Source organism: Notamacropus eugenii, chromosome 1 (assembly GCF_028372415.1).
Source record: "Notamacropus eugenii isolate mMacEug1 chromosome 1, mMacEug1.pri_v2, whole genome shotgun sequence".
Lineage (NCBI taxonomy): Eukaryota > Metazoa > Chordata > Mammalia > Diprotodontia > Macropodidae > Notamacropus > Notamacropus eugenii.
In genome coordinates, this window is record NC_092872.1 from 728,567,639 (window position 1) to 728,594,804 (window position 27,166).

Sequence of the window (27,166 nt, forward strand, 5' to 3'; positions counted from 1 at the left end):
GGCTTGTAGATAAAGCCAGGAAGATCTCAGGTTTGGGTTCTACTTTGGACACATGATCTTGAGCAAATTCCTTAACTTATAAGTATTTCAAGGAATTTTCTAGGACTGTAAGTTGAAGAAGAATTGGGGTCCCAGTATCCCAGGTATCTATTTGTTACTTTTATAACTGTGAGCAAATCACTTAACATCTTTGAACCTCAGTTTCCTTATCTGTAAAATAAAGGGGAGGAATTGGATGGATTTTAATGTCCCTTCCACCTCTAGATTTGAACTAGTGGAGGGAGTGTTCTCATCAGGAGTTCCTTATATTGATAAAATAGGTCTGAACCAAAGCAAAAGCTGGACATTTTTATGTAACACCAGATGGCTGTGTCACTGTGGAGGTGGTGGTTTGGCCAGCTGATTCTAGCTGCTGTCCTTTCCTCCTTACACCCTTTGTCTCTGAGGAGTTAATAATGGGGCCACATTCTTTTTAAGGCAGACAAGTATCCCAGTGGATAGAGACATAGGCATGGAGTCAGGAAGAGGGAAGTTCAGGTTCAGCTGATTTTAGCGGCCTCTCTTCCTTTCCCCTTTTGTCTCAAAAGATTTAATCAACCCCACCCCTTTTCAGGCAGACAGGTATCTCGGTGGACTAGAGTTAGTTAAAAAGACCAAAATTCAAATCTGGCCTCAGATACTAGCCATTTTACCCTGGGCAAGTCACTTAATCTCTGTCTGCTTCAATTTCTTCATCTATAAAAATCAATAGCATCTAACTTCTAGGGACATTGTGAAGATGAAATGAGATCATATTTAAGTGCTATTAGAGACAAACTTGGCACATAAATAAAGTATCAAGAAAAATTTATTATAAATGGAGTTCAGAGCAGGGAAGGCCTATGTTCCTTCCCCTGAAAGAACGGGTAGCTTCCAGCATGGCCACTGGAGGGACTACGACCAGGACCCTTATAGAATTCTGAACTTTGGATTTCCTGAGATACTGTTCCCTGGCCCTTCCTCACACAGCTTCTTGGGCCTGTGCATTTGTTTCTGACCTCTAACCTGTCCATGCTAGGTCACAACTCCCCCATTAAAGTGTGGAAATAAAACTTACTTCTTGTTTTCTCACAGACTCGCTCCTTTTCTCTTTATTAAAATTTTTGTTTCCACACCTAAGTCGAAACAATACCTCCTCACTTTCTTTCCCCTATGAATTCTTCCCTTCATCTATCTCCTTTTTATATGAATATGGAAAAGGAGCCAAGTTGACTGACACATTGACAAATTACAAGGAGGCAGTCCCCTTGTTATAAATACAGATTATGAATATGAATATATACATATATTCATATGTGTGTGTATGTGGGGGCACTGGGCAAGGTGTTAAAATATGTCTCACCATCAGTCTTCTGAAACTATGGCTGGTCAGTGTATTGATTAGGGTTTTTAAATCATTCGAAGTTGTTGGTCGTTACAAAGTTTTTATTGTCTATATTGCTCTCCTGGCCCTGTTCACTTCACTCTGCCTCAGTTCATATAAGTCTTCCCAGAGTTCTCTGTAACTATCCTTTTCATCCTTTTTTCTGGTCCTGTATATTCTATTATAGTCATATGCCATAATTTTTCAGCCATGCCCTAATTGATGTACACCCCTTTAGTTTCCAATTTTGCTATAATAATAATTTAAAAGGAGAGATTTTTCTCATTAGTTAATAGGCCCATATGATCTGCTTAAATCACCTGGAAGCCTAGTTCACATGTGGTAGGAGGAGCTTGCCAAACAGGTGGAAAAGGAAGGGTGGAGTAGAACCATGAGGAAGTAAGTAAGTGTGGTCAAGTCAGAGGGGAAAAAATACAGGCCCAACTGATACATTGTGACAGTTGATAGTGAGAAGGCCCTGGCTGGGGGAGGGGGCTTGAGACTGACACATTGTGACAGTTGATAGTGAGAAGGCCCTGGCTGGGGGAAGGGAGGCTTGAGACTGATACATTGTGACAGTTGACAGTGAGAAGGCCCTGGCTGGGGGAGGGGAGGCTTGAGACTGATACATTGTGACAGTTGATAGTAAAAAGGCCCGGGCTGGGGGAGGGGAGGCTTGAGACTGATACATTGTGACAGTTGACAGTGAGAAGGCCCTGGCTGAGGTGGAAGAGGTTTGAGAATGGGTTTTCCCCCTGCTGTGATCATGTTTATTAAAAATGTCTTTCTTCTGCCTTCTGTGTGGGGAATCTTTTAATACTCGGTGATTGAGAACTACACTGGCCTATTCATAGTCACCACCAGTGCTGTGAATATTGGCTTGGCAATACATTTGTCCAAATAAAAAAAAGTTGTTTTTTTTTTTTAACAGATTCTGGATTTGACTCAATTCTAACTTCTAATTCAGAGACCTTGATAAACCCAAATCAATTTTAAGCTTGACCCTCTGAAATACAAACCCAAAGATGTCAGTCAATTTACATGTCCTCATTACACACATGCACATATGTAACACATACCCATATATGTATATATATTTAAAGTTTACACATATTATCTTATTAGATACCTTTCTTGATGTCTCCAGCTGCTAGTGCCCTGCTTTGAGGAAATTTTGCATTTATTTGGCATATTCTATGTATACATTATCTTCTCATAGAGTATTATGTCCCTTGAAGACTAGGATGGTTTCATTTTTGTCTTTGTATCCCCAGCACCTAGCAGGGTGCCTGGCACATATAGCAGGTGTTTAATAGATGTTTGTTGATTGATTGATTACAACAACTCTCAGAGTGGGACCTAATATGGAAATGAGGCTCACAGAGATGAAGTAACTTACTCAAAGTCCCATGACTAATGTATCCAGGATTCCAACCAGTTGTTTTGAATTCAAGGTAAATACTCTTTGAATTACAAAAGAAGTAATTTTGGCATGGGCCTGGTCTCTGGGAACTGAGTGGTTAGTGGTAATAAAGTTAAAAGAAGTAATAACTACAATTACATTTTATTAAAAAAACTTTGAAAAATAAGATTAATGGCTCCTGCTGACATTGCCATCCTTTACTGTGTAGTCTGTTTCATCACAGAAATAAATTGTTTATTCAATCCATTCTGCTTTGTTCCCTTTTCAAATCCTTTCAATGGTAGGCTTTATTTTCCTCATAAAGTTTCTGTTGTTCTAGAATGTGATCATCAATAGAAGTTGACATCTCAGTTTAAAAGGAAACTGATGCTTCTTGAGGTATCCAAGCTAATTCCATGCGATGTTGCTCTTGACAGACACAGATCCTACTCATGACAAAAGGGTAGACAATGAGATGAACTGATCCTTGGCTTCTGTTCTTGGCATGATGCAAAAGTAACAGTGGTTCAATATAGCAGAAGCACCAGTCATACCACTGGCTGGGCATCGAATAAGAAATAACAACACCTTGGTAAATATACATATATACACACATATATGTGTGCATTTATATGCATACATATATATACACATACATACATACATGCATGCGTACAAGGCCCAGTTCAAATGCCAACTTTTGCACAAGATCTTTCCTGAAATGACTTTGAACTTATTTTCTTTGTATTTATTTATCTGTATGTATGCTATTTCTTCCCCTATCCCTAACATAATCCAAGCTACTTGAAGGCAGGGCCTGTTTTTGTTTTCTGGTGCCTAGCATAGCACCTGGCAAGCGGCTTAATATTTGTTTAGTAAGTAATTACTAAGCTAGGTGGAGTAGTAGATGAAGGGTTGGCTTGGAGTCAGGAAGATGCCTGTTCCTGAGTTCAAATCCTACCTTAGACATTTACTAGCTGCATGGCCCTGGGTAAGTCACTTAACCCTGTCTGCATCATGTTCCCTCATCTATAAAATGAGCTGCAAAAGGAAATGACAAACCACTTCAGTATCTTTGCCATGAAAACCTAAAATGGGGTCACAAAGAGTTGGATATGACTGAACAGCAAATAATTGATTATTGAACAAATAATTTTTCACGATAAAGAAATGATGGAAGCAAAACCATTGGTCAGGGTTGTAGGAAGGCAGAATGCAGCTCATATTGTGTTAAATTCTGAGTACTCACTGAAGGAAGGACATTGATAAGTTGAAAACCAAGGATGTGATGGAGACAGCTTTATCTGCGGAGAGCTGCTTGTAACATTTCGATGTGAATATGTATATCTCGGAAATAGGCAAAAACTACAAATTAGGGCTTGATCCATCTCTTGTCCAGACTTGAGAAAATGGTGGAGAAAATGTTCATAATGTAGATTAAACTTAAAAGTGTGTGTTGCCTATTTTTCAAATGCTAGAGTCCATTGTTAAATATTTGTCAGCACAGTCTCGCTGAAGATCATCCCTAGGAGGCCCACCAGGATGGTACGGTGCTTTGAGATCTTGACATAGGATGGTTCTCAATAAGAATAGGAGATGCTTAAACTAGAGGAGCCAAAACATAGGGTGTGCATGGCAGGGATCTTTAAGGATTGGATGGTTCATATACTAAAAGGCAAACTAGATTGTTGCTTTCATCCCCAAAGGACAGAGCTAAGAGCAACTGGGCAGGAGACTAGGGGGAAGTAAAAACCAGGCAAATGGAAGTCTGATGGAGGAAGAATTGGCAGACAATGCGAGCCATCCTCAGATGGAATGGACTACCTTCGCTCAAAGTCTGGGGGACTCTGTGCTAGTTATGTTGGAGAGGGGATGATCATTCAGGTTCAGGCTGAACAATTGTCCTCCAACTGTTGGTCCTCCAACTCTACCATTATTTCTAAGAGAGCCATTCACCAATGGACATAGATTCCTTATGAATGAATAAATGATAGAAAGTATTTATTAAGCACTTACTATATACAGCCCAGGGTTGCTCCAACTTGGGGGCTACACACAGAAAAAGGGAAAAAAGGGGAGATGGGTTCCTATTTTCAATGAGCTCACATTCTATGACATAAAAGAAAATTCAGTTGAGAGGCAAATGGAAAGTCCCAGGAGAGGGCTTTTTCAAGACAAATGACAAGTCCTGAGCTCCCTGTCACTAAGAATATTCAAGTAGCGGTGTGTATGAAACTCTGCTAGAGAGGGGATTCTTTGACAACATGGGAATTTGAGCTAGTTAGCTTTTAAATGCCTTTCATGTAGGATTATATTGCTGGAGTTAGAAGGGATGTTAAACCCAAGGTTTCTTAACCAAAGTCTGTGAAATACACACACACAGACATACACATGTACACACACACAGGCACACACAGTGTATATATATGTAAACATATATGTATATAACTATACTCACATAAATTTGCACGTATTCACATATGTAAACACATATTTATATGTAATATGGTTTCAATATAATTGGTTTCTTTTGTGATCCTATGTATTTTATTTTATGCATGTTAGAATATCATTCTATAGGCTGCAGCAGACTTCCCAATGGGGTACATGGCATAAAAAAAGGCTAAGAACTCCTGATCTAGTCCAGTCCCCTCATTTTACTTTGGAGGAAACAGGTGACTTCCTCAAGGCAACACAGGTATTAAACATTAGAGGTGGCATTTGACCCCAGAGACTCTGAATGCAGAGATGGTGCTCATCTAAGTGGTTCAGCCAAGATTCTAAGTAGGTGAGCCACATAATCGATAAATATTTCAGTCAATAAACATTTATTAAGGACTTACTATGTGCCAGGCACTGTGTTAAGCACTAGGAAAGTAAAGAAAGGTAAAAGACAATCCCTGTCCTTCAGAACCTCACAACATAATGGTGGGGGAGGAGAAAGCAAATAAAAAGTAAATTTTGGAGGAAGAAGAAATACCTATTATGTGCCAAGAACTGTGCTAATTTCTTTACAAATATTGTCTCAGTTGATCCTCACAATCATGGGAAACAAGTACCATTATTTCCTTTATTTTACAGTTGATGAAACTGAGGTAGACAGAGGTTAAGTGACTTGCCTTGGATCACACAGCCAGTATGTGTCTGAGGATGAATTTGAATTCAGATCTTACTGCCTCCATGACTGACATATCCCATACAGCACAGTACCTGGCTATTTAAAAAAGTCAATTAAAGAAATCAAATGTAACTCAAAGTCACATACATGCATAGAATTATGAATGTGGGGAAAAAACTCAACACTAAAAAAGCTAGGTAAATGTTTGCCATGTTGTGCATGTAACTGTGGTTGAGCTCAACACTCCTGGGACTTAAGTTATTCATTGTTTATAAACGACTAATTCCCATTCCTGATTTCCAGGCCAATGCTTTCCTCTCTCCTAGTTGGGGATGCAAGATGCATGAAATGAAAAGACACAAGTTTTCAGCTCTACCTACCGTGAGCACTGTTGGTTTGCATAATTTCCCAGGGTCCACCTGTATGCAAATTATCCTCTAACTTTACAAATAAGAGGCAGAAATATGAACATCCTCCAAAGGCTTTAAGAAAAAAATCATAATGACTAACTAAAAAATAACCAGTTTATTTTCCCCTTGCCTCCTGCCCCCTAGGAAATTAAAAAATTCTATAATTAGTTATTCCCTGTAGAAATCATTACTTGCCCTGTGTGAGCAGATGATTACTTTTATTTTCATCTGTGCATTCCCTCTCCACCCCTAAAAGAAGAAGCTGACACACTCAGCAGACAGTTGATAAATATTTGTTAAATGAATGAATGTATGCTTGAATTTGACACTTTGAAAATTACCAAGCTAGAAAACGCCCTAGGTTCCCTGAACTAATCATTTGCATTCCCACTTCAGCCCAAGAACCAGTTTTCATTCAGTTTCTCATTTAGATTCTGGCCCCCCACAAATGAGACTTCCTCAAGGAATCCCTTCCCAGGCATCTTTCTCTGAAGCTTCATCACCACAGGGAGAAGAACCCAGTCTCCTAAAGTCTGTCCCTAATCTAGCCAGTCCTATTGTGACGAAAAGCTTCAGGTTTGGACCTAATATAGATAGTGTAAGTACTGGCCAGGAGCAAGCCTAGCCAGATTCAGAGAGGTTGGTCTTGAGTAGGATGGAAACCAGGTGATGAAATATATTAACCACAGTGACCTTTGACATGGGTAAACAGAGAAGATGGTCTCCATACCCCTGGAAAACAGTGTAGTATGAGAGAGAGCTCTGGATTTGGAGTTAAAGGACCCATTTATTTCCATTATATTTCTTTTTTATGTGCCATCTCTCAAACTAGACTGTAAGGTCCTTCTAACAAAGATCCATATATATCTATCTATATCTATATCTATCTATATCTATATATCTCTATATATATCTATATATATATCTATCTATATATATATGCACACACACACATACACACACACACACACACACATATATATGTATAAATTTAATCCCTTACTGTCCTTGGACCAAAATAGAACTCTGGAAAAGAGAGGTGCTTAATACATGTTTGTTGAATGAAATGAATGATGGAATTCATGGGCTGGTGAAAGAAAAGAAAACCACCATTCATGTTAAGGGAATGTGGAGGAGGTCATTAGAGGTCAATGTGGAAAGGCTCCTTAGACCACCATCTCATTTGCAGCCAAGAGATAGGCTGCTCCCAAAAGTCACATCAGTGCTAGGAATCCACATTGACAGCTTTCTCAAGAAAACACACTGCCACATAACTTCAGGACATTCATTCCAGACTTCTGAGAATCAGGTGCTTTCACAAGATAGTCAGGCTCCTGTCGAGGTGCTCTGAACCGAGAGAGATAATTCTCTTTTTGCCAATGCCGGGTTTTGCAAAACAGATGCCTTTACCACCAGACAGTTGGGCTCTTTCTATTTTTATGACAAACCCCAAGATTACAGCCATGGATTGCAGCTGCAATGCAGTCTGGCCTCCTGACTCCTCCCAGCAGCGGGAGAGAAAGTGAGGCTATTTATGCCCACAGACACTGGGAGTCCCCCCAACACTGCTTGTTTATGGAGAAGGTAATCTTGGTCAGGGGAAAGAGATATAATAATTCAATCCAGTCTATGAATTTTAAAGGGGGCATCTGCTTTTCCTGTAAGCCATCCCTTAGCAAAGTGGCTTTACTGCCAGAGAAAGGAGGGGAAAGTTGATTTTTCAATTCCCTTTTGCTTTTTTCATTGCTGGTATTACTGGTTATTCCTGGAGAGGGGATGCAGGTTAGGGAGAGGGGAATAGTGGTGGGGGTCTGCCTAATACCTGAAGCAGGTATTAAGGGAATGGAAAAGGAGGTAGTATTTGTCTTTGGGGTCCTCTAAACCTTTCCATTCTCTTTTTCCCCTTTTTTCGCTTAGCAATATAGATGCCTTACTTTTTGACTACTCTCCTTTTCCCCCATGTCAGTATCTTAATACACCATGTGATCCTGCCCGGCCTCAGTAAGAGGAGCATTAAATCATAAATATAGGAAGGAAATTCAGAGGTGGTCTAGTATAACTCCCTCTTTTTATAAATCAATCAATCAATTAATCAGTATTTATAAGTACCTACTTTGTGCTAATCACTGTGCTAAATCCTGGGGAAACAAAGAGGCAAAGAACTATCCTTAACCTCAAGGAGCTTACAATCTAATGGGGGAGAAAATGTACAAATGAATATGTACAAAGCAAGCCATACACAGGACAAACTGGGCATAATTAACAGAAGGAGATCACTGCATTAAGAGGGAGTGAGGAAGGCTTCCTGTAGAAGGTGGGATTTTTAGTTGGGGTTTAAAGGAAATGAGTGAGGTCGGTGGTAGGAGAGGAGAGGGGAGAATATTCCAGGAACAGGGCACAACCAGACAAAATGCCCAGAGCCAAGAGATGGAGGATCCAGTGTCACTGAATCAAAGGGAACATATCAGAGAGTAAGGTATAAGAAGACTGAAAAGGTAGGAGGGGGCTGGGTTATGAAGGCCTTGAATGCCAAACACAGAATTTTGTATTTAATCCTAAAGGCCTAAATCCTAAATGAGCCCCTGGAGCTTACTGAGGGATGGGATTACATGTTTGGACCTGAGCTTTAGTGGCTCATTTCAGCGGCTGAGTGGAGAATGGATTGGAGTTGGGAGAGGCAGAGTTGGGAGAGTTGACTCAGGCAGACTCTCACTAGCAGAGGATTGCAATAGTCCAGGGTGAGGTGATGAGGACCTGTACCAATGTGGGGGCAGTGTCAGAGGAGAGAAGTCAGAATATTTGGGAGAAGTTGCATAGGTGAAATTGCCAGGCTTTGGCAACAGCTTGAATATTAGGTGTGACAGCTAGTGAGAATTCTAGGATGACTTCTAAGTTGTGAGTCTGAGGGAGTGGGAGGATGGTATTGTTCTTTACAGTAATAGGGAAGACAGGGGATGGGGAGTGTTTAAGGAGAAGGATAATGAGTTCTGCTTTTGATATAGTTGTATATTACGATGTCTACTGGACATCCAGTTCAAGATGTCTGAAAGGCAGTTGGAGATTTGAGATTGGAGGTCAGCAGAGAGGCTGTGTCTGGTTGGGCAGATTTGAGAATCATGCATTTAGAGATAGTAATCTAATCCATGTGAATTGATGAGACTACCAGGGAAGTAGTATAGAGAGAGAAGAGAATAAGGTCCAGGACAGAACCCTGAGGGACATCCTTAGGGGGCATGATTTGGAGGAGGATCCAGTAAAGTAGATGGAGGAGCCATCAGACAGGTAGGAGGAGAAGCAGGAGAGAGGGATGTCCTGAAAACTTAGATGGAAGAGAGTATCAAAGAGGAGAGAGTGATTCACAGTGTCAAAGGCTTCAGAGACATCAAAGAGAATGAGGTTTGAGAAAAGGCCATTGGATTTGGCAACTAGGAGATCATTCATAATTTTGGAGAGAAGAGTTTCATTGGAATAAAGACCAGCAATGTTAAGCAGCTCTCCCAATATCTCCTGCTAGTACTCCTCAGAAGTGGGATTTGAACTCAGGTCATCTGATTCAAGGGCAAATTTTCTTTCCACTACAGCACAATGTCTCCTGGGGTTGTATAACATATATCAATACTTCTTTCCTAGTCCTTTCCTCATAATTAAAACTCCTTTTCCCCCAGCACTTATTCATTTAGCCTGGAATGATGGACAGAGCACCAGATAAAGAGTGTGAAAGCCTGAGTTCAGATCCTGGCTCTGACAACTAGATATGGAAGCTTAGACAGCCCTGCTGGAAGGAACTCTATTTGTGAGGGGACTTTACAGGACTAAGGCTATGTAGAACTTAGGTAGGAGGGACAGGGGAAGGGTAGAGGGCTAGTGTTACCCACTGGCTGCTATGGGATCATTTTTTTCTATCACATGAGTTTTCTTGGATAAAGTCATCTGATTTTTATGTTTTCTCCAACATGTAAACACAACTTGTTCTTGTTTTAAGCTTGCTGCACTTAAATACTTATAAGGAAAGTAGGTAGTTCCTCAGTCATAGAGTCTTGATACTGATGTTCTCAGATTATCTGGGTGGGGAAATGACCCAGAGAAAGGAGAAATCCTGTAAAGTATATCAGGATCCCTCCTATCTTCAGGGAGTCTCTGACATAATTCAATTTGGTTTGATGGGCCCATTCAGCAAGATTGTACAGATGCCTGGGGAATGTGGATTGTGCAGATATGGTAAGAACATTTGATTAAAATCTCAAAGTCTATTTGATTAAGATTTCGAGAAACAACTAGCAACAGACTCCAGACTATCCGAATGCCAAGCCTTCAGCCAAGTTAGCCAAGGGCTGTGGAGAGCAGCTTGACCTTGGAGTCAGGAGATACAAATTTGAAATCTGAACTCCACTGCCTGTTCCTTGCCCTTGGTCTAATTTTATCCTATCTCTGGGCCTGAGTTTCCTCTTCTATAAAATGAGGGAACTGATCTATATGAGTTCTGAGATCCTTTTCCAGGTCTAAAAGGATGAATTCTGCACCATTTAGCTGGAATGAAATCATTTGTTGATATCCATATATATATGCCACATCCCAGCATCCTAGACTCTGCTTTGTACATATATTGGGTTCCAGCCCTAAAAATCTTAACTTTGGATCATGTTGCCTCTGGGAAATAGCAGAATGTAGCTCAGATATAACTCATGCCTAGGTCTTGGCTTTCATACAACCACTTAAGGTGACAATATATATTGGATACAAGACAGTCTTAATTTTTCCCTAAGGAAATGTTTTTTAAAAAGATACACACACACACACACACACACACACACATGCACACACACACGAACACTCAGACACAGAGACAGACAGAAACAGAGACACAGAGATAGAAAGACAAAGACAGAAGAGAAAGAGACAGACAGACAGAGACAAAGACAGAAGCAGAGAATGAAAGAGAGACAGAGAGACATAGAAACACAGAGAAAGACAGAGACAAAGAAAGAGACAGACAGAAACAGAGATAAAGAGACAGAGACAGAGAGACAAAGACAGAAACAGAGACAGAGAGGGAGGCAGAGAGAGAGGGAAGGAGAAAAAGAGAGAAAGAGAGAAAGAGAGAGAGAGAGGGAGGAAGAGAGAGAGGAGGGAGGGAGAGAGAGAGAGAGAGAGTGAGAGAGAGAGAGGGAGGGAGAGAGAGAGGAGGGAGGGAGAGAGAGAGAGAGATTATTTAGTGAGAAAAAGAACATGGACATTCTCAGGAAGTTGTATTCCACCCTTCCACACCTCCAAAGGTTATCTCTGGTTTCTATCTCCATTGTGATGGAAAATGTATTGAATTCAGAGTCACAAGACATCTGTTTGAATGCTAGCTCTTTTACTCTATGTGTGACCTTGGGCACGTCACTTAATCTTTATACTCTGTTTACTCATCTGTAAAATGAAGGAAATGGACAAGGTAACCTCTAAAGCCCCTTCTTGCCCTACATGATCTTAATAATTTTCCAGGGGTAGAAAAAAGGAGAAATTTCTTCAGTGATGAGGTATAGTAAGTTTCTTTCAATTCCTCAATGTACTTAACTCATAAAAAGGCCTCGATGCATGTCTCTTGATTAGCTGTGTGTAGATTCCTGTTATACAGGCTACTTGTATGCAAGCATGCCTGACCCTTCGGTAGAATGCTCTTTTCTCTCTAACTACCCACAGGCATACTTTGAACCCTTTTCACACTCCTGAAATATAAAGATCCAAAATTTCATTTTTGCTACCACCATTAACACAGATTACAAAATCTCTATGATCTGGCAGACTGTCTTCACGGGTTTCCATGGACAAGGCTCATGGTCCTGCCAGGAATCTAATGATGGGTCTCTCCACACTAGGCAGGCTGGGCCTCAGCTGTCATTCACACTGTCTAGCTTTGGGTCCCTTGCTGAAAGCATTTGTAGCTTAATAATGAACGTCTTTCAGGTTGTGTTGTCCTGGCTGAGCCTTCAGGAAGCCCTTTATCACTGAAGACTTTTCTTATTCTCTTACTATATTTGGCTCAGGAACATGATTCTTGTAAGGTGGCACTTTGGTTATTCTATAATATGGACTGTTGTATTCCCTTACTAGACAGCAACAAATTCATGAGGATAAACATTGTGCATAATATACTTTTGTATCTCCCCCAGGCCCTAGCCCAGTGCTTTATACATGGAAGGGCCTCACTAAATGACTGAGTAAATGAATGGGAAAGCATTTATGAAGTGCATACTATGTGCTAGATAATGTACTAAGAGCCCAGGGATAGTGATGGTATAGTGATTTCACTGTAGGGAGCTCCCAAATGGCAAAACTCCTTCTAACAATGCAGGTTGACATCCTCTTTGCAACTTAGCCTTCAAAGTTTGCTTAGACAGAGCAAGGAGAAGTGAAGGGGTTTGCTTAGAGTTATAAAACCAGTGTGTGTCAGAGGTGGACCTTGAACCACTTAGGTCTTCCCAGTCCCAGTGGCATCTCAATTTCCAGTAATAGTCATGGTATCTCTGATAAAAGGTATACAAAAAGTGAGGCAGGACTTGACCACAAGGAGCTTACATTCTAACAAGAGGAGATAATGTTTGTAGGGGAGTGGCAATTAGGAAATTATTGGGTTGGGAGAATCACAGAGATGAGAAATTAATTTAGAGGGCATTCAACCTCATAATCCTCCCTTTCCCCATATATTCAAATGTTTGTTGAATGAATATGAGAATTTCATAGATTCATAGGATCTTGGATTTAGAGCTAGAAGTAATCTTATAAGTCATCAAGTACAATCCCCTTATTTTGCAGAAAATTAAACCAAGGCCTAGAGGGTTCACCTTGCTCCTAGTTGTTCAGTTGTTTTAGTCATGCTGGACTCTCCATGATGCCATTTTAGGGTTTTCTTGACAGAGATACTGGAGTAGTTTGCCATTTCCTTCTCCAGATCATTTTACAGAGGAGGAAACTGAGGCAAACAGGGTTAAGTGACTTGCCCAAGGTCACACAGCCAGTAAGTTATCTGAGGTCAAGTTTGAACTCATGAAGATGAGTCTTCTTGATTCCAGGCCCAGTGCTCTATGCACTGTGCCAAAATGTCTGAGATGGAATTCATATTCTGCTCTTTCTGTCTCCAAGTTACAGCACACTTCCTCATTCAGCAGATTTCATGGAGACTCCCCTACCATTTTTCCAATTTTAAGGGAAGCACAGAATTGCCTTCAAGACAAAGGACCAATCTTCTCTGAAGCCAGAGATAGAGGAGAGAGAGCATGCCTCAGTGATTCATTTACTAGAAGTGCAATATAACATTTTGCTCTAGGATTCAGAGGTTTAAAACAGGCCCAGAGCTCTTCTGAGGGCCATTCTTATTGGCAAAAGAGATGAAAAACTGAGTTACTGGTCTATTCAAACTCTTAAATATTTAAGGGTCATCTTCTTACCTGATATCTCTCAATTATTTAAGCTAAATTGAGTTCTCCTGATGTATATTCTCAATGCAGGTGTTATCTCTTTTCCACAAGTGTGTAGTTTTATAGTTTAATCAAACTGAGTATTACCTAAGGCATTAGGTCTATTATAAGCCTCATCCATTATTGGGTTACTGCAATAGGAGAAAAGGAATCAAGGACAGAAAGCTTTAGGGGATAGGTCTAAATAGAAAGTGGGCATCATGTTTTAAGTGCCATCTCATGGACAGCAGTGTCTTAAAATATGTATTTATAGGTACCCTGGCAGAAAAAGAAAGAAGAAAAAAACAGCAGAAAATTTTGAACATTTTGAGATTATTTATTCAGAATTATCCTGGCAGATGAGGAAAATGGGGAAAATATGCTGTTTTACAAGTAGTAAGGTGAGACAGTGGGATATGATGCAGAGAAAAGACCTAGTTTTAAATTCTACCTCTGATAATTGCTACCCATGTGACTTTGGATGAATGACTTAATTTCTCTAGGTCACCATTTCCTTACTTGAAAAATGAGAGGATCAGATAAAATAGTTTCTGAGGTTACTTCCACCTTTTGATCTGTGAATATATGAACTAATATTAATATTAAATAAAATCCAACTAAACTTCCAAAGTAGAGTTCCAGCATAGAGTCATAATGACAAACTGTATATTGCTTTGCATCTACTCACTTCTGAATGAAACTGGTATTGGGGGTAGTCAAAAGAGAAACATTTTATTATAAAGTCAAGTAAAAACAATGACTGGTGGTAACAATGAACTTGTTGAGGCATTCATTCCTATTCACTTTCAATAGGCTTGCAGCTTCAAGGTTGAAGCATATAAACCATGGCCAGATCTGGAAATTCTGATATTTGCTAACATTCATCAATTGCCCAATCAGTCATATATCAAGGAGATGGCACAGTGGGTAGAGTGCAGGGCCTGGAGTCAGGAAGACTTTTCTTCCTGAGTACCAATCCAGCCTCAGACACTTACTAGATGTGTGACCCTGAGCAAGTCATTCAACCCTGTTGCCTCAGTTTCCTCATCTATAAAATGAGCTGGAGAAGGAAATGGTAAACCACTCTAGCATCTCTGTCAAGAAAACACCCAAATGGGATCACAAAGAGTTGGACATGACTGAACAACTGTTTGATATTTAAAGCTATTTAGAATCTGATTCTTTCCTACTTTTGAGATTATTCTCCTCTTGTCCTAGGTAGGATAGTTGTTGATGTAAGGTTGAATTAGCTTTCTTGGCTGCCATATCATGCTATTAAATTAAATTGAGCTTAACTCCCCAGATCTTTTAAAAATTAAGCTATTGTCTATTTGTACCTCCCTCTTCTTGTACTTGTGAAGGTGATTTTTCTTATTCCATAAAGAATTTTACATTTATCTCCATTAAATTTTATCTTCTTTGATTTAACCAATGTTCTAGTTCAGGTCAATAGACAAATCAAAAGACATTTTTAAAGAAATTTAATAATAACTACATTCCAGGCACTGTGCTAACCACTGGGGATTCAAGGAAAGGCAGAAACAGTCCCTGTCCTCAAGGAGCTCACAGTTGAATGGGGAAGTATGGGGGGGAATGTGTGCAAGCAATACTGTACAAAGAAGATCTATTGAGGATAAGTTAAAGATAATCTGAAGAGGAAGGCATCAGCATTAAATGGTTTTTGGAAAGACTTCTTACGTTGGGTGAGATTTTGGCTGGGACTTGAAGGAAACCACCAAGATCATTTTGAATCCTAGATCTTATGCCATGTTTTAGCTAGCCCCTCCACCTTTGGGTCTTCTTCAGGTTAGTTAGCTGTGCTGTTTGCATTTTCACCTAGTCGCATGCGAATATTCAACATTTTGGGACCATACATGTGTCCCAAAACATTTATTCAGATAGCAGAAAGCCAAATCCGTCATAGTAACAAAAATCTATACACAGTAACAATGCAGGAAACAACACCAGCCCCAAGCCTTCCCTCTGTTAAGCTTCCCACAAACCAGGTCTCTTAAACAAATCACAAACAGATTCCCTTAAACAAAATGCCCTTCTCTCACTCACAGCCAGTTACAGCCTTGCCTGTGTCCTTCAGTTCTGATGGCTCTCTCACTAATTTCTCTCAGCTCTGCTTTAGCTCCACCTCTTCCTGTTCCACCCATTCAGCGAACTCCTCCCACCACAGGTTCCATGTGACTCAGACTTCCTTGTGACCCAGGAAGGTCACATGGGCCTATTAATGAATGGGAAAGATCTTCCCATTTAAATTACCATTACACTCACCAGGGGAATATGGTAAGTGTCTTCAGGTATAGATGTGAAAATGGGGTTTCAGTTTTTCAGTTTGACTTTAGGAAGTAATGCTAGGAGGAATGGATAGAAATTATATTGAGACAGATTTGGGTTCATTGTAATGAAAAACTTCTTTATAAGTAGAGCTGTTTCACTGTTCCTAGGTAGGTACAAACCATTTTTCTCATTTCAACAAGCCATCTGCTGGGACAGCAGAGTCAATGTCACACAAGCATCCCACCCTGCTGAGTTTCAAGTTTTGCAGTCTAATGAGATGCTGTCTCTTTCCTTCCCATCAGGAAAAATGATTGCCTTGTTACCATCCATTCCATTATCTACTCTTGCTCTCAGATCAATAATAAGATAATTTCTACCATTGTTACTAGATAGAATGTGACAATGGCATACTCTTTGACTGTATTCACAACGCCTGTAACTTGAGCCACAATTTACCTTCCCTTAGTACTACTACTTAATATTCAGCTAGGTGGAATAGTGACCTGGAGTCAGGGAGATGTGAGTTCAAATCTTGCCTCAGATGCTTCCTATCTGGGAAAGTTAATAAACTTCTTTACATATCAGTTCCCTCATCTATAAATGAGGATAATATAGGCATTTATCTCACAGGATGGTTTTGAGGATAGTACAAGATGACATGCATAAAGCACTCTCCAAACCCTAAAGCATTATAGAAATGCTGTCTATCACTCTCATTATCATTATTATTATTTCCCCTTTTAGACTGAAAGATCTTTGAGAGCAGGGACCATCTACCTTTTATATTTTTGTTCCTAGAACTTAGCACGTAGCCGTTGTTAATAAACGCTAATTGATTGAGAATAGTGCTTCCCATGTATTCATCCATCCATTCATTCATTCATTTATTGTACACTTATTTTTCAAATTAAATTTTATTTTTTAATCAAGTCAAATCTGCCTTCTCTCTCTTCTATCTGTCAACTCTCTCTTTCCAAAGACAACAACAACAACAACGACAAAAATTTGTTATAAATGTGTATAGTCAAGCAAAACAAACTTCTCTATTGATCATATAAAAAAAAGTCTCAAACTGCACTCTGAATCCATCAGTTTCCTCTCCAAAGGTAAAATGACATATTTCATCATGGGTCCTCTGGGATTATGGTCAATCACTGCATTGATCATACTTCCAAAGTTGATTATCTTATAATATTGTAATATGTAATAATTTATTGTAATTGTACAAGTTGTTCTCCTCATTTTACTCACTTCAATCTACTTCAGTTCCTACGTGTCTTTCCAGGTTTTTCTGAAACTATCTCCATAGTTTCTCTCTGTCCAATAATATTCCCTCACATTCATATATCATAACTTAGGCAATCATTTCCAAATTGACAAGCACTCCTTTAGTTTCCAATCCTTTGCCAAAACAAAAAAGCTACTATAAATTGTTTTGTATGTCTTTAGAGTTTGCTTTGCTTAGGAATAAAGCTCTCCCTTAATCTATCCTCTATCTATCTCTTTTCTCCTTTCCTTTCCATCCTATTTCTCTGTTGAGTTAAATGTATTTGTGTGTATGTGAGTGTGTGTGCATGAGAGAGAGACAGACAGATGGGGAGAATGAGAGAGACAGAGAGACAAAGGGAGGAAGGAAGGGAGGGAGAGTGGGAGAGAGGGAGTATTGTTCCCATCTTTGGACAGTTCAGATGAGAGGTTCAAGTGATGGTCTCTACCTCCACCCCTTCCTCCTTGTTTGTACAAACTTCTATTTGTGCATCCAGATTATGACATAATTTTCCCCATCCTTTTTCTCCCTTACTCTTGCACTCATAAATTCCTTTTCCTATATCTTTCTATTTTTCTTTTAAGAGCAACAACTCCAAGGCTTTCTAATTTGACTCCCTCTAGAACCCCTAAATATTATAAGGTTCTGAGGGGAAACATGCATTATGTCTTCATATTAGATTTTAAACACTCATCCTAGTTTAGTCCCTCATTATTGTTTGTTAATGTCTACCTTATGTTTCTCTTGACTCCAATGTTTGGGCTACAAAGTTTTGTTAGGCTTACATTTTTTTTTTTTAACAAGGAATGCTTAAAAGTCCTCCATTTCATTAAAAATCTATCTCTCCTTCCCTCTGCCCCCTCCTTCCCATCAGAATATATTCTTTTCTTATGGTGTGTCATTATAATTGTAAGGCTATATCATTTGCCCTCTGGAATATTGTATTTCAAGCTCTCCTCTTTTTCAAAATTGTGACTGCTAAATCTTGTGTATCCTGACTGTAGTTCCTCAGAATGCTGTTTCTTTCTAGCTGCTTTCAGTATTTTTTTCTTTGGTCTGAAAGCCCTAGATTTTAACTATAATGTTCCTGAGAGTTTTCATTTGGGGGTTTCTTTCAGGAGGTTACCTATCAGTGTTTCTAAGAGAACTGGGCAGTTTTAGGATTTCTTGAAATATAAGGTCTCCTTTTGGTTTTTTTGGTCATAGTTTTCAGGTAGCCTCAAATTATCTCTCCATTTTTTCCAGATTAGTTTTTTTTTTGACATGAGACATCTTACATCTTCTAATTTTTTTAATCTTTTGATTTTGTTTTAATATGGAGTCTTAGGGAGTTATTATCTTCTAATTAGTCCATTTTACTTTTCAGGGAGGTTATTACTTGGGTTAAAGGTTTGTTTTTTATCTCTTGTGCCAAATTGTAAAATTCCTTTCCATTTCTTTTTTTCCATCATGTACATTTATTTTTGCCCTTTCCTTTTATTAAAAATAACTTTAAAAATCTGCTTCATATCTTTTACAAATTCTATTCGAACTTCTTTCCAAGTATTTTTTTTAATTCTCTGAACTTTACTGGTTTTGGAGTCATTTTCTTCTTCTGCATTTATGTTTCAACCATTCCTGTCACCACAATAGTTTTTTTTTTTTCTCTTTATGGTGGGATTCCTTTTTTGTTTGCTCATTCTTCCATCTTACTTTCTGACTTTGGACAATGGTAGGGCCCAGTTCTATGCAATTCTGGAAGGGATATTTGAACTGACTCAGGGTCTTCTAAGTTTTTGTTGCTTTCTTGGGGTATTGCATGCTGTGTTATTCCAGGATATCAGTGATAGTCTGCGGACCTGCAGGTTTTCAGTGCTTCCAGTGTTTTCACCCAGTATAAACTCTGATTTCTATCCTTCTGGTCTGAAATCTATGTTTCTGACTTGAGTTTGGGTCTGAGGCTGTGATCTCTTCACATTTGGAGTTTCGATAGACTACTTTAGAACTCAATCACTCTCAGCCAGCTGGAAAGTTTTGCTGACAGAGTGACAGAACTACAGGTCCTCTTTGGTTTGGGATTCCTAGTTTGGCTATTCCATTGCATATGTTAAACTGAACTAGAACTGAGAGCCTTTATGATCTTGGTTTCAGAGCCACACAGCTGCTTTTTGCTTCTAAACCTACTCCTTGCTCAGTTCACAGCTTTGGGCCTACAACCAACAATCAACTTAGAATACTAGAGACATAGACATAGGTCTCCTTCTCGTCCAACCAGATCAAATGGAGTAATATTTACTAAAACACTTGACAAATATTAGGCGCTATATAAATGCTTATTCCTTTCTCTTCCTCTCCCTTTCCCCTTCCCCAACTTCAATCTTTGATTGGATCTGGGTGACAAGCAAAGGGTCTGCCTGTTGGCACCTGTTCCTTCACTCTGCATTAGAGCAGGCCCTTCTCTCTGACCTTTTTTTGCTCTGGTACACAGACTCTCTCTGAGCTGGAATGCTCTGCACAGTATGCCCATGGCCAGATGCAGACCTCAGTGTCTGCAGATCTCTCTGTGTCCCTTTACTGACCTGAAAAACACCACCACCACCAAAAAAACCCCTGTACTTCTTATGACCACTTTTCCATCATGGTTCTGCCCACTCAGGACATACTTATTCAGTGCAGGTTATGGTAGGAGGTATTGGGAAAGAGACAAAAACAAACTAACTTCTCCCCTCAAGAACTTTCAATGTATTGTGCAGCTTGTAGCTGGGGAGCCATACCTGGGAAGCTATTTATCACATACAATGAGAAGTGGGTTCTTATTCACTCATCATGTGTTGGATTAGGGGACCTTGGAGGTCCTTTCTACCTATGAGGTTCAGCATTATTTTTGCAAATAGTAGAATGCCCCTTTATCCCATTCCTTCCTTTGACTTCAGAAGTCCAAATTGAGATCCTCTATAATCAGGTCTCCTGAGGTTGAATGTGGGTGTGAAATGAAACACAGAGAACTCCAAGATCCCTATAATAGCTATAATTGTTTTTGAAAGAAAACATTAAAATTCTAGCAGATTTTCTGTTCCTGGCATATATTTTCATGTCAATGGTTGTTTATAAAACTGTCAAGGAAAACGGATTTTTTCCCCCATCCAGTTATCACTAGAGCTGTGGGTTTATAAACAATCCCTTAGCAGTATTCATGACTAGCTCCATTGTTTTAAACGCAAAGATATTTGAGTACAGACAGGATGGGAAAGGAGGGAGGAGGGAGAAACAGTTATAAAGGAAAGAAATCGATGCTAATGTTTCTGCCCTAGAGGCTTAAGCCAGATGTTTAAGAGGGGAAGCAGGATCTGCTAAAATATAGATGAAGACATGGTGTGTAAACATAGGCATGACCAACAATAACTGTGTGAAGACCATATTTACTCATAACCTTCACTGAATCGTAGTAGCAGCAATAAGTTTAGGCTTTACTGGAAGTATTTAAGGAGGGATGGCAGGGATGGATTTTATTGTATGTTGGTAGGTCTAATTGGACTGACTAACTTGTGGGTTTTTAGGTGGTCTGAACAATTCAAGAGATGAGAATCAGAGCATGATATACCTTTGGTATTTGGGAAAGATCAGGCTGCTTGAGTTTCCAAAGGAGAATTTTCTTTGGATGGATGGATTTCTCTATTCCTTCGCTGGTTGACTAACTGTAGGGAGTGTTGATATTCACATAGTTCCTTTCTGACTTTTTGATGTCTGATGTTTTTTGGTAATAGTACCCTTCATAAGACGTAAGGGGCTCTTGGAAAAGATCTTTCATAGGTAGCCTTGCCTACTTTTCTGATAGCACGTCTTTTGAAATTCCACCTTATTAATTGAAAGATTTGTTTGAAAGTCCATATATGATATCAATTTGGAATCAGAAGAATTGAATTCAGTTCTAAACTTTGCCACTGCCTACCTTGGAAAAGTCACAAAACTTGCCTGCTCCTCAGTTTCCTCATCTGGAAAATGAAGGGTTTAGACTAGATGAGCTCTGAGATGCCTTCAAACTCTAAATCTAGGATCCTATCATTTCTTCCTCCTACAATATCTGGGATATGACATGGTCTAAGGCTCCTTCAGGTAACTAACAAGATGCTTTATGTAGAAATGGAATGGACATAGAACAGATTCGATAGAGAATGTCTTCTGGTTAGCTTAAGAGATAACTCATGCTCTGTGGGGCTTGAATAAAATGACAAGCCAATTCAGAACTCTGCTTCCTACTAGTAGGCAAGTCTTGTAGTAGAGAATCTCTAACAGAGCCACCGAGGGGCAATTGCTTGGGAGAAGAGGAGGTGGATGCCTCCTCCCCATTCTGTCTTGACCAGAAGAAAACCTTGCAAGTTTTGAAAGATTAGAAGATGAGAGAGATGTCCCACCCAAATTAGACACATTGACTGCAAGCAGACAACTTCAGGACTCTCCAAGGGCCTTGAGCCCAGAAGAGGGCTATACCAAAGAGGAATTTTGCCAGGACTCTGGGAAAGGAGAAAAGGACTAGTAGTAAAGTGCTCCAAGTCAGGTTGCTCTGTGGAGATCTCAAAGCTGTGAGAACAAGCCTATTGTTAAATTTTCAGGGTGAGCATACGTACCTCAGAAATGGGCAAACCAAAAATCAGGGCTTGATTTATTGTTTTGTTGGCAGTCTAGATTTAAGAAAGCTGTCAATAACGCAGATTAAGCTTTAAAATATACCATGCTTCTGGTTGTTAAATATTTCCATCATTCCTTGCTTTGTTACCCTTAGCTCACATATATACTTTATGCTTGGCCTCAATCTTCAGGCATATAGAACATAAGGGGACAATGTGTCATTGATTTTAGTTACTTATTACTATGACATCTGGGCAAATACCTCTTTCTAAAAGCTAGTTATATGTGGCTGGTTGGTAATCAAGGGTCAGCACAGTGGATGGGATATCATAAGCTAAAGTACTAGAACTCTAGCCCACCCTCCTTACCTGTTAGGACAATCTCTGGCATCCAGAGGAGAGAAATAGCCAAATAATAGTTAAAGTGCTGGATCTGGAAAGCAGATCTGAGTTCAAATCCCACATCAGTCATGTTATAATTGTGTGATCCTGGCTAAGTCACTTAACTTCTATCTGCCTCAGTTTCTCTATCTATAAAATGTGGATAATGATGACATTCCTGGGGTTGTTGTAACAATTGAGACAGTATTTGTAAAGCACTTTGCAAATCTTGAGATGCTATAGCTGTTATTATTATTATCATTTTAATTGTTCTTATTTTGGGGGCCGCTAGGTGGTGCAGTGGATAGTGTACTGGGCCTAGACTCATCTGTAGCAGCAAGCAAAGTAGGATCTTTTGGTGTTTTTCTGGATTGAGTTTTTTCTGATCAGACATGAGCAAGTGGGTTCTAGCCAATCGGATATGTGCATGTGGGCTCTAGCCAATCAGATATGTGCATGTGGGCTCTAACCAATCAGATACTGAATAGAACTGTATATAGAGTTGGTGTTGAGAAAGCAGACACTGAAGAGAGCTAGTGCTGAAGAGGTGAGCCAGCATTGAGAAGAGAACTGACAGGAGATCTCTTATAGTGGAGAGACCACCAATAGCAGAGAGGAGACCTCTGATGGCAGAGACTTGCTGAAGGAGTGTCCAAACTTTGAAAGCAAATAGAGCTATAGGGCAGAAACCTGCTCATGGGAAGGAAGCTTAGTTTAAGCCTCTTTTGAGAGCTGTTAAAGTGGACTGAGCTATTGTTACAGAGCCTCTGGATTTTGGAGATGAGTTGAGATGACAGTGCTGGTGGTATGTGTCAGTATTGTTATTGCCCTGTTGAGCTTTGTTTTCCCAGAGGGAGAAGCTGTGAGTAAGAGCCAGGAGAGCTTCTAGTGGAGCAGACCCCGTTAGCTGATTCATGGAGCAGGAGCAGAGAACTGTCTGCATGTGAATCTAGGAGGGAGTTGGAAGTGGTTAGCCCACAGAGAAAGAGCTATAGGACTTGGAAGTCAACCTCGAGTTAAGGTGAAAGAGTATTTTGCTTAGACACTTGATATTGATTGGGGAGACTGTTCTTACTGTGTAATGGGGAGATTGTACTTATTGTGACCTACAGGTGGATGGTGTGGTATTTTCTGCTACCCCTTAAGGATGCATCATGCTAGGGAAGATCATAGCCTGGGTCCCCCTGATTTTGGGGATGCAGTGATATATACTATGTAGTGTGATGTTCTTACTGTACTAGCGGTGGATGGTGGTATATTTTCTGCTACCCCTTAAGGTTTTGTTTGTGTTAGGGAAGACCTCCTGATTGTATAAACAAGTATTTTGGGGAATGCTACCGAATGCAATGATATATGCTATGTGCTGTATGACATACTGAGTGTTGTGATATATATGTATATATAATACATATGCATATATATAATATTGAATGTTATATTTTGCTTAAGGATGTTGCTATGAATGTTATGCTTTACTTTATTGAATAATGTTAAGTTTATTGCTGAATATTTAGCTCATTATACTATGTGACTAGACCCTTGAAATCACTCACAGCCGCAGTCCTCAGGTGTGCTGCCATGATTGGCAATACATCATCTTCCTGAGTTCAAATCTGGCCTCAGATATTTACTAGTTGTGTGACCCTGAGCAAGTCATTTAATCCTCTTTGCCTCAATGTCTTCTTCTGGAAAATAAGCTGGAGAAAAAATAGCAAACTATTCCAATATCTCTGCCAAGAAAACCCCAAATGGAGTCACAAAGAGTCAAACATGATTGTAAAACAACAGAAAACTATTGCTTTTCTGCCCTCTGGGGACCCAACTTGACTATGGGAGTAGGAATTGGGAGTGATTCCAGAAAGGATACTACCCATGACATCAGTCACTCAGTAGCAATTGTTTAAGCTCTCTGTCCCAAGCACTGTGCTAGGTCTTGGGGGAAGAGACAAAGATAAACCCAACACTGTTCCTGCCTGCACAGGTGAGCAGGAGAGATAAAGCACATGTGGAGCTGTCCATCAACTACCTGGTGACTATAATGCAGAACAGAATATGATAAAAGGCTAAAGGGGATAGAAATCAATGTGAAAGTTCTGAAGGAAGAAAGAGGATCTTAAAACAGGGCAATCTGGGAAAGTTTCAGAGAGAGGTAGCATTTTGGTCAATCCCTGTGGGGTAGGTAAGACAAATCATCTGAGAATGGCAGAGGGCATCCCAGGGAGCAAAGTGGACAAAGAAACAAGGATGAGAAGGACAATCCATTGGACTGGGAGTTCCTAGAGGGATGGATTTCCTTTTCTTTGTGTCCCTATCACTTATCACAATGCCCGATGTATAGTACGTATTTAATAAATTCTTGTTGACTTGTAGACACTGGAAATATGTGATTGGTGAGTAGCCAGTTTGGCTTGAGTATAACACATAGAAAGAGAGAGAAATAGAATTGGAGTTGTAGGGCCTACCTATTGTCTCACTTAGGATGTAAAAGGTATCACTGCCATGCTTCTGCCCTCCTTCCTGGAAGGAGCTCCGTCCTTACCGTTACCTCTCACTATCCTAAGCTCAGCTCAAATGTCACCTATCAAAGGCCTTTTCTGACCTCCCCAGCCACTAGAGCCCAGACAAGATTAATCCTAATTGCTTTGAATACTTCTATATACATATATGGATATATACACACTCATGTATATTTATAGGTAACATCTATAATGAACATAATGTATGTATATATTGTATATCTATGTCTATGTGTGTACATATTTACTTACAAAGGGATAAAACACATTCAAGTATATATGTATATATATATAGGTACATAAGGATATATATGTGTTAATATGTATATATGCACATGTATTTATGTTTCAGGATAGCTATATGTATGTATGAACACACATGTATACAGACATGCACACACACGTATCTGTATATGTTCATAAATACTTACATGTGCTTATATATAAGGAATACATGCAAATATTGTATGTGTGTGTACACACACATATATAAATACATGTATTTCTTCTCATGTCTGAGGGGCTGCTGGTAGACTCAGCATCTCCACCCTTCTTTTCTACTTCTCCTTCTGTGTGCTATTGTTGTTCAGTCATGACTGACTCTTTATGACCCCATTTGGGGTCTTTTTGGGAAAGATACTCAAATGATTTTGCCATTTCCTTCTCCAGCTTATTTTACAGATGAGGAAACTGAGGCAAAAAGAGTTAAATGAATTGCCCAGGGTTACACAGCTAGTAAGTATCTGAGGCCAGATTTGAAGTCAGGAAGATGAGTTTCCCTGATGCCAAGCCCAGCACTCTATTTACCACATCACCAGCTGCCCTGTGCACTCTACATACACATACACATACACATATACATACACACATACATGCATATCTAGATACACACTTATTTGGGATCCATGTCATCTAGCCTACAGAAAATTCTGGCATGTGCCATAGCTCCTGGCTCCTAGTTTCCTTGTGGCTTGCTCTCCTGGCCTTTAGAAGCTCACCATGGAATACTTATCTCTAACACTCCTTCATCTAAAACTAGAAGGATTAGCCTCAGTAGAGGCAGAAGTGAGGGTGGGGCTGTTTACAGATAGTCCTGCCACCCATCAGTGAGGAGATCTAGGTCAGAGACTTCTCTCTGCACTGAAGCCTCTTAGTAATTCTTGTCTTATCATTTCATCATGACCAAGCAGGAGTGAGAAAGGTTTGACTGTTAACACCTTTGGGATGCCTGTCCCCTCTTCATCTGGTTCTGCCTACAAGGCCAAACCATCTCTTTATCATGAAGTTAGCAGACCAGTTATGGGACTGGGACCAGTCATGAAATGTCTGCACATACTCCAAACAGGAGAGCAAGGCCTTATACACCATCATGCATTTCCTGAAGCAGGCTCTCCGGTCTCTACCAAGTTGTTATTACATAAACTCAAGAACACTGGGTATGCTTATCAGGATAAAGAAGTTGCTTGGCAAATAGTACGTGTTTAATAAAGGATTGTTGACTGATTGATTAGCTATGGGCTCTGTAACAGGATAATCATGTGTGATAGGATAATAACATGGTTATATTATTAGTCATAGTATAATAATGTGTGAATGAAAGAATGAAAAGGAACCCATTAAGTACTCTTCATGTGCCAGGAACTGTGCTAAGTACTAAAGATACAAATTTAGAAGACAGTCAATCCTTGTCCTCAAGGAGCTTGAATTTTAATAGAAGTCATTCTGTAAGGAAAGTAGGAGTAAAGTTAGAGGACTGGAGTGTAGATATATGACAAGCTAATGACCTCAAATCTTTCCAAAATCAATGAAAGTATTGATTTGATGACTTATTCTCTATGAGAGGTGAGAAAAGATGTCAGGGGTGTGACTCACGCCAGGGTATGTTAGTTACAAGTAGTGAGCTTCCACCAATCGGCTTGGTATCACACAGGAAACTGGAGATCCAATTAGGAAGATGTCTATCAGGAGTGTCATGGCTGGAAGATTTGGAGCTGGGAAAAGACCTTATTACACAGAGAGCAAGTAACAGCTAGGATCCAAGGCCAGGTCCTTAGAGAGCAAAATTAAATCTTTTACCACTGCACACACTGCCCTTGGTTCACTCCCAGTTATACTGCCTTCCATATTTTTTTCTACTATAGTGACACAATCGTTTCTTCTGTATTCAGAACTACATTTTTTCCTCCCTATGTGATTTACTCTGAAATTGTCTTTTTAAAATATCTCTGGTTAATTTTAAAAGAATTGAGATGCAATCTCATTGTTATCAGCATCTATTATACTTCTGATCTATAGCTAATCTCCAGATCATTAAGGATGTTCCAGTAATTGGAAAGAA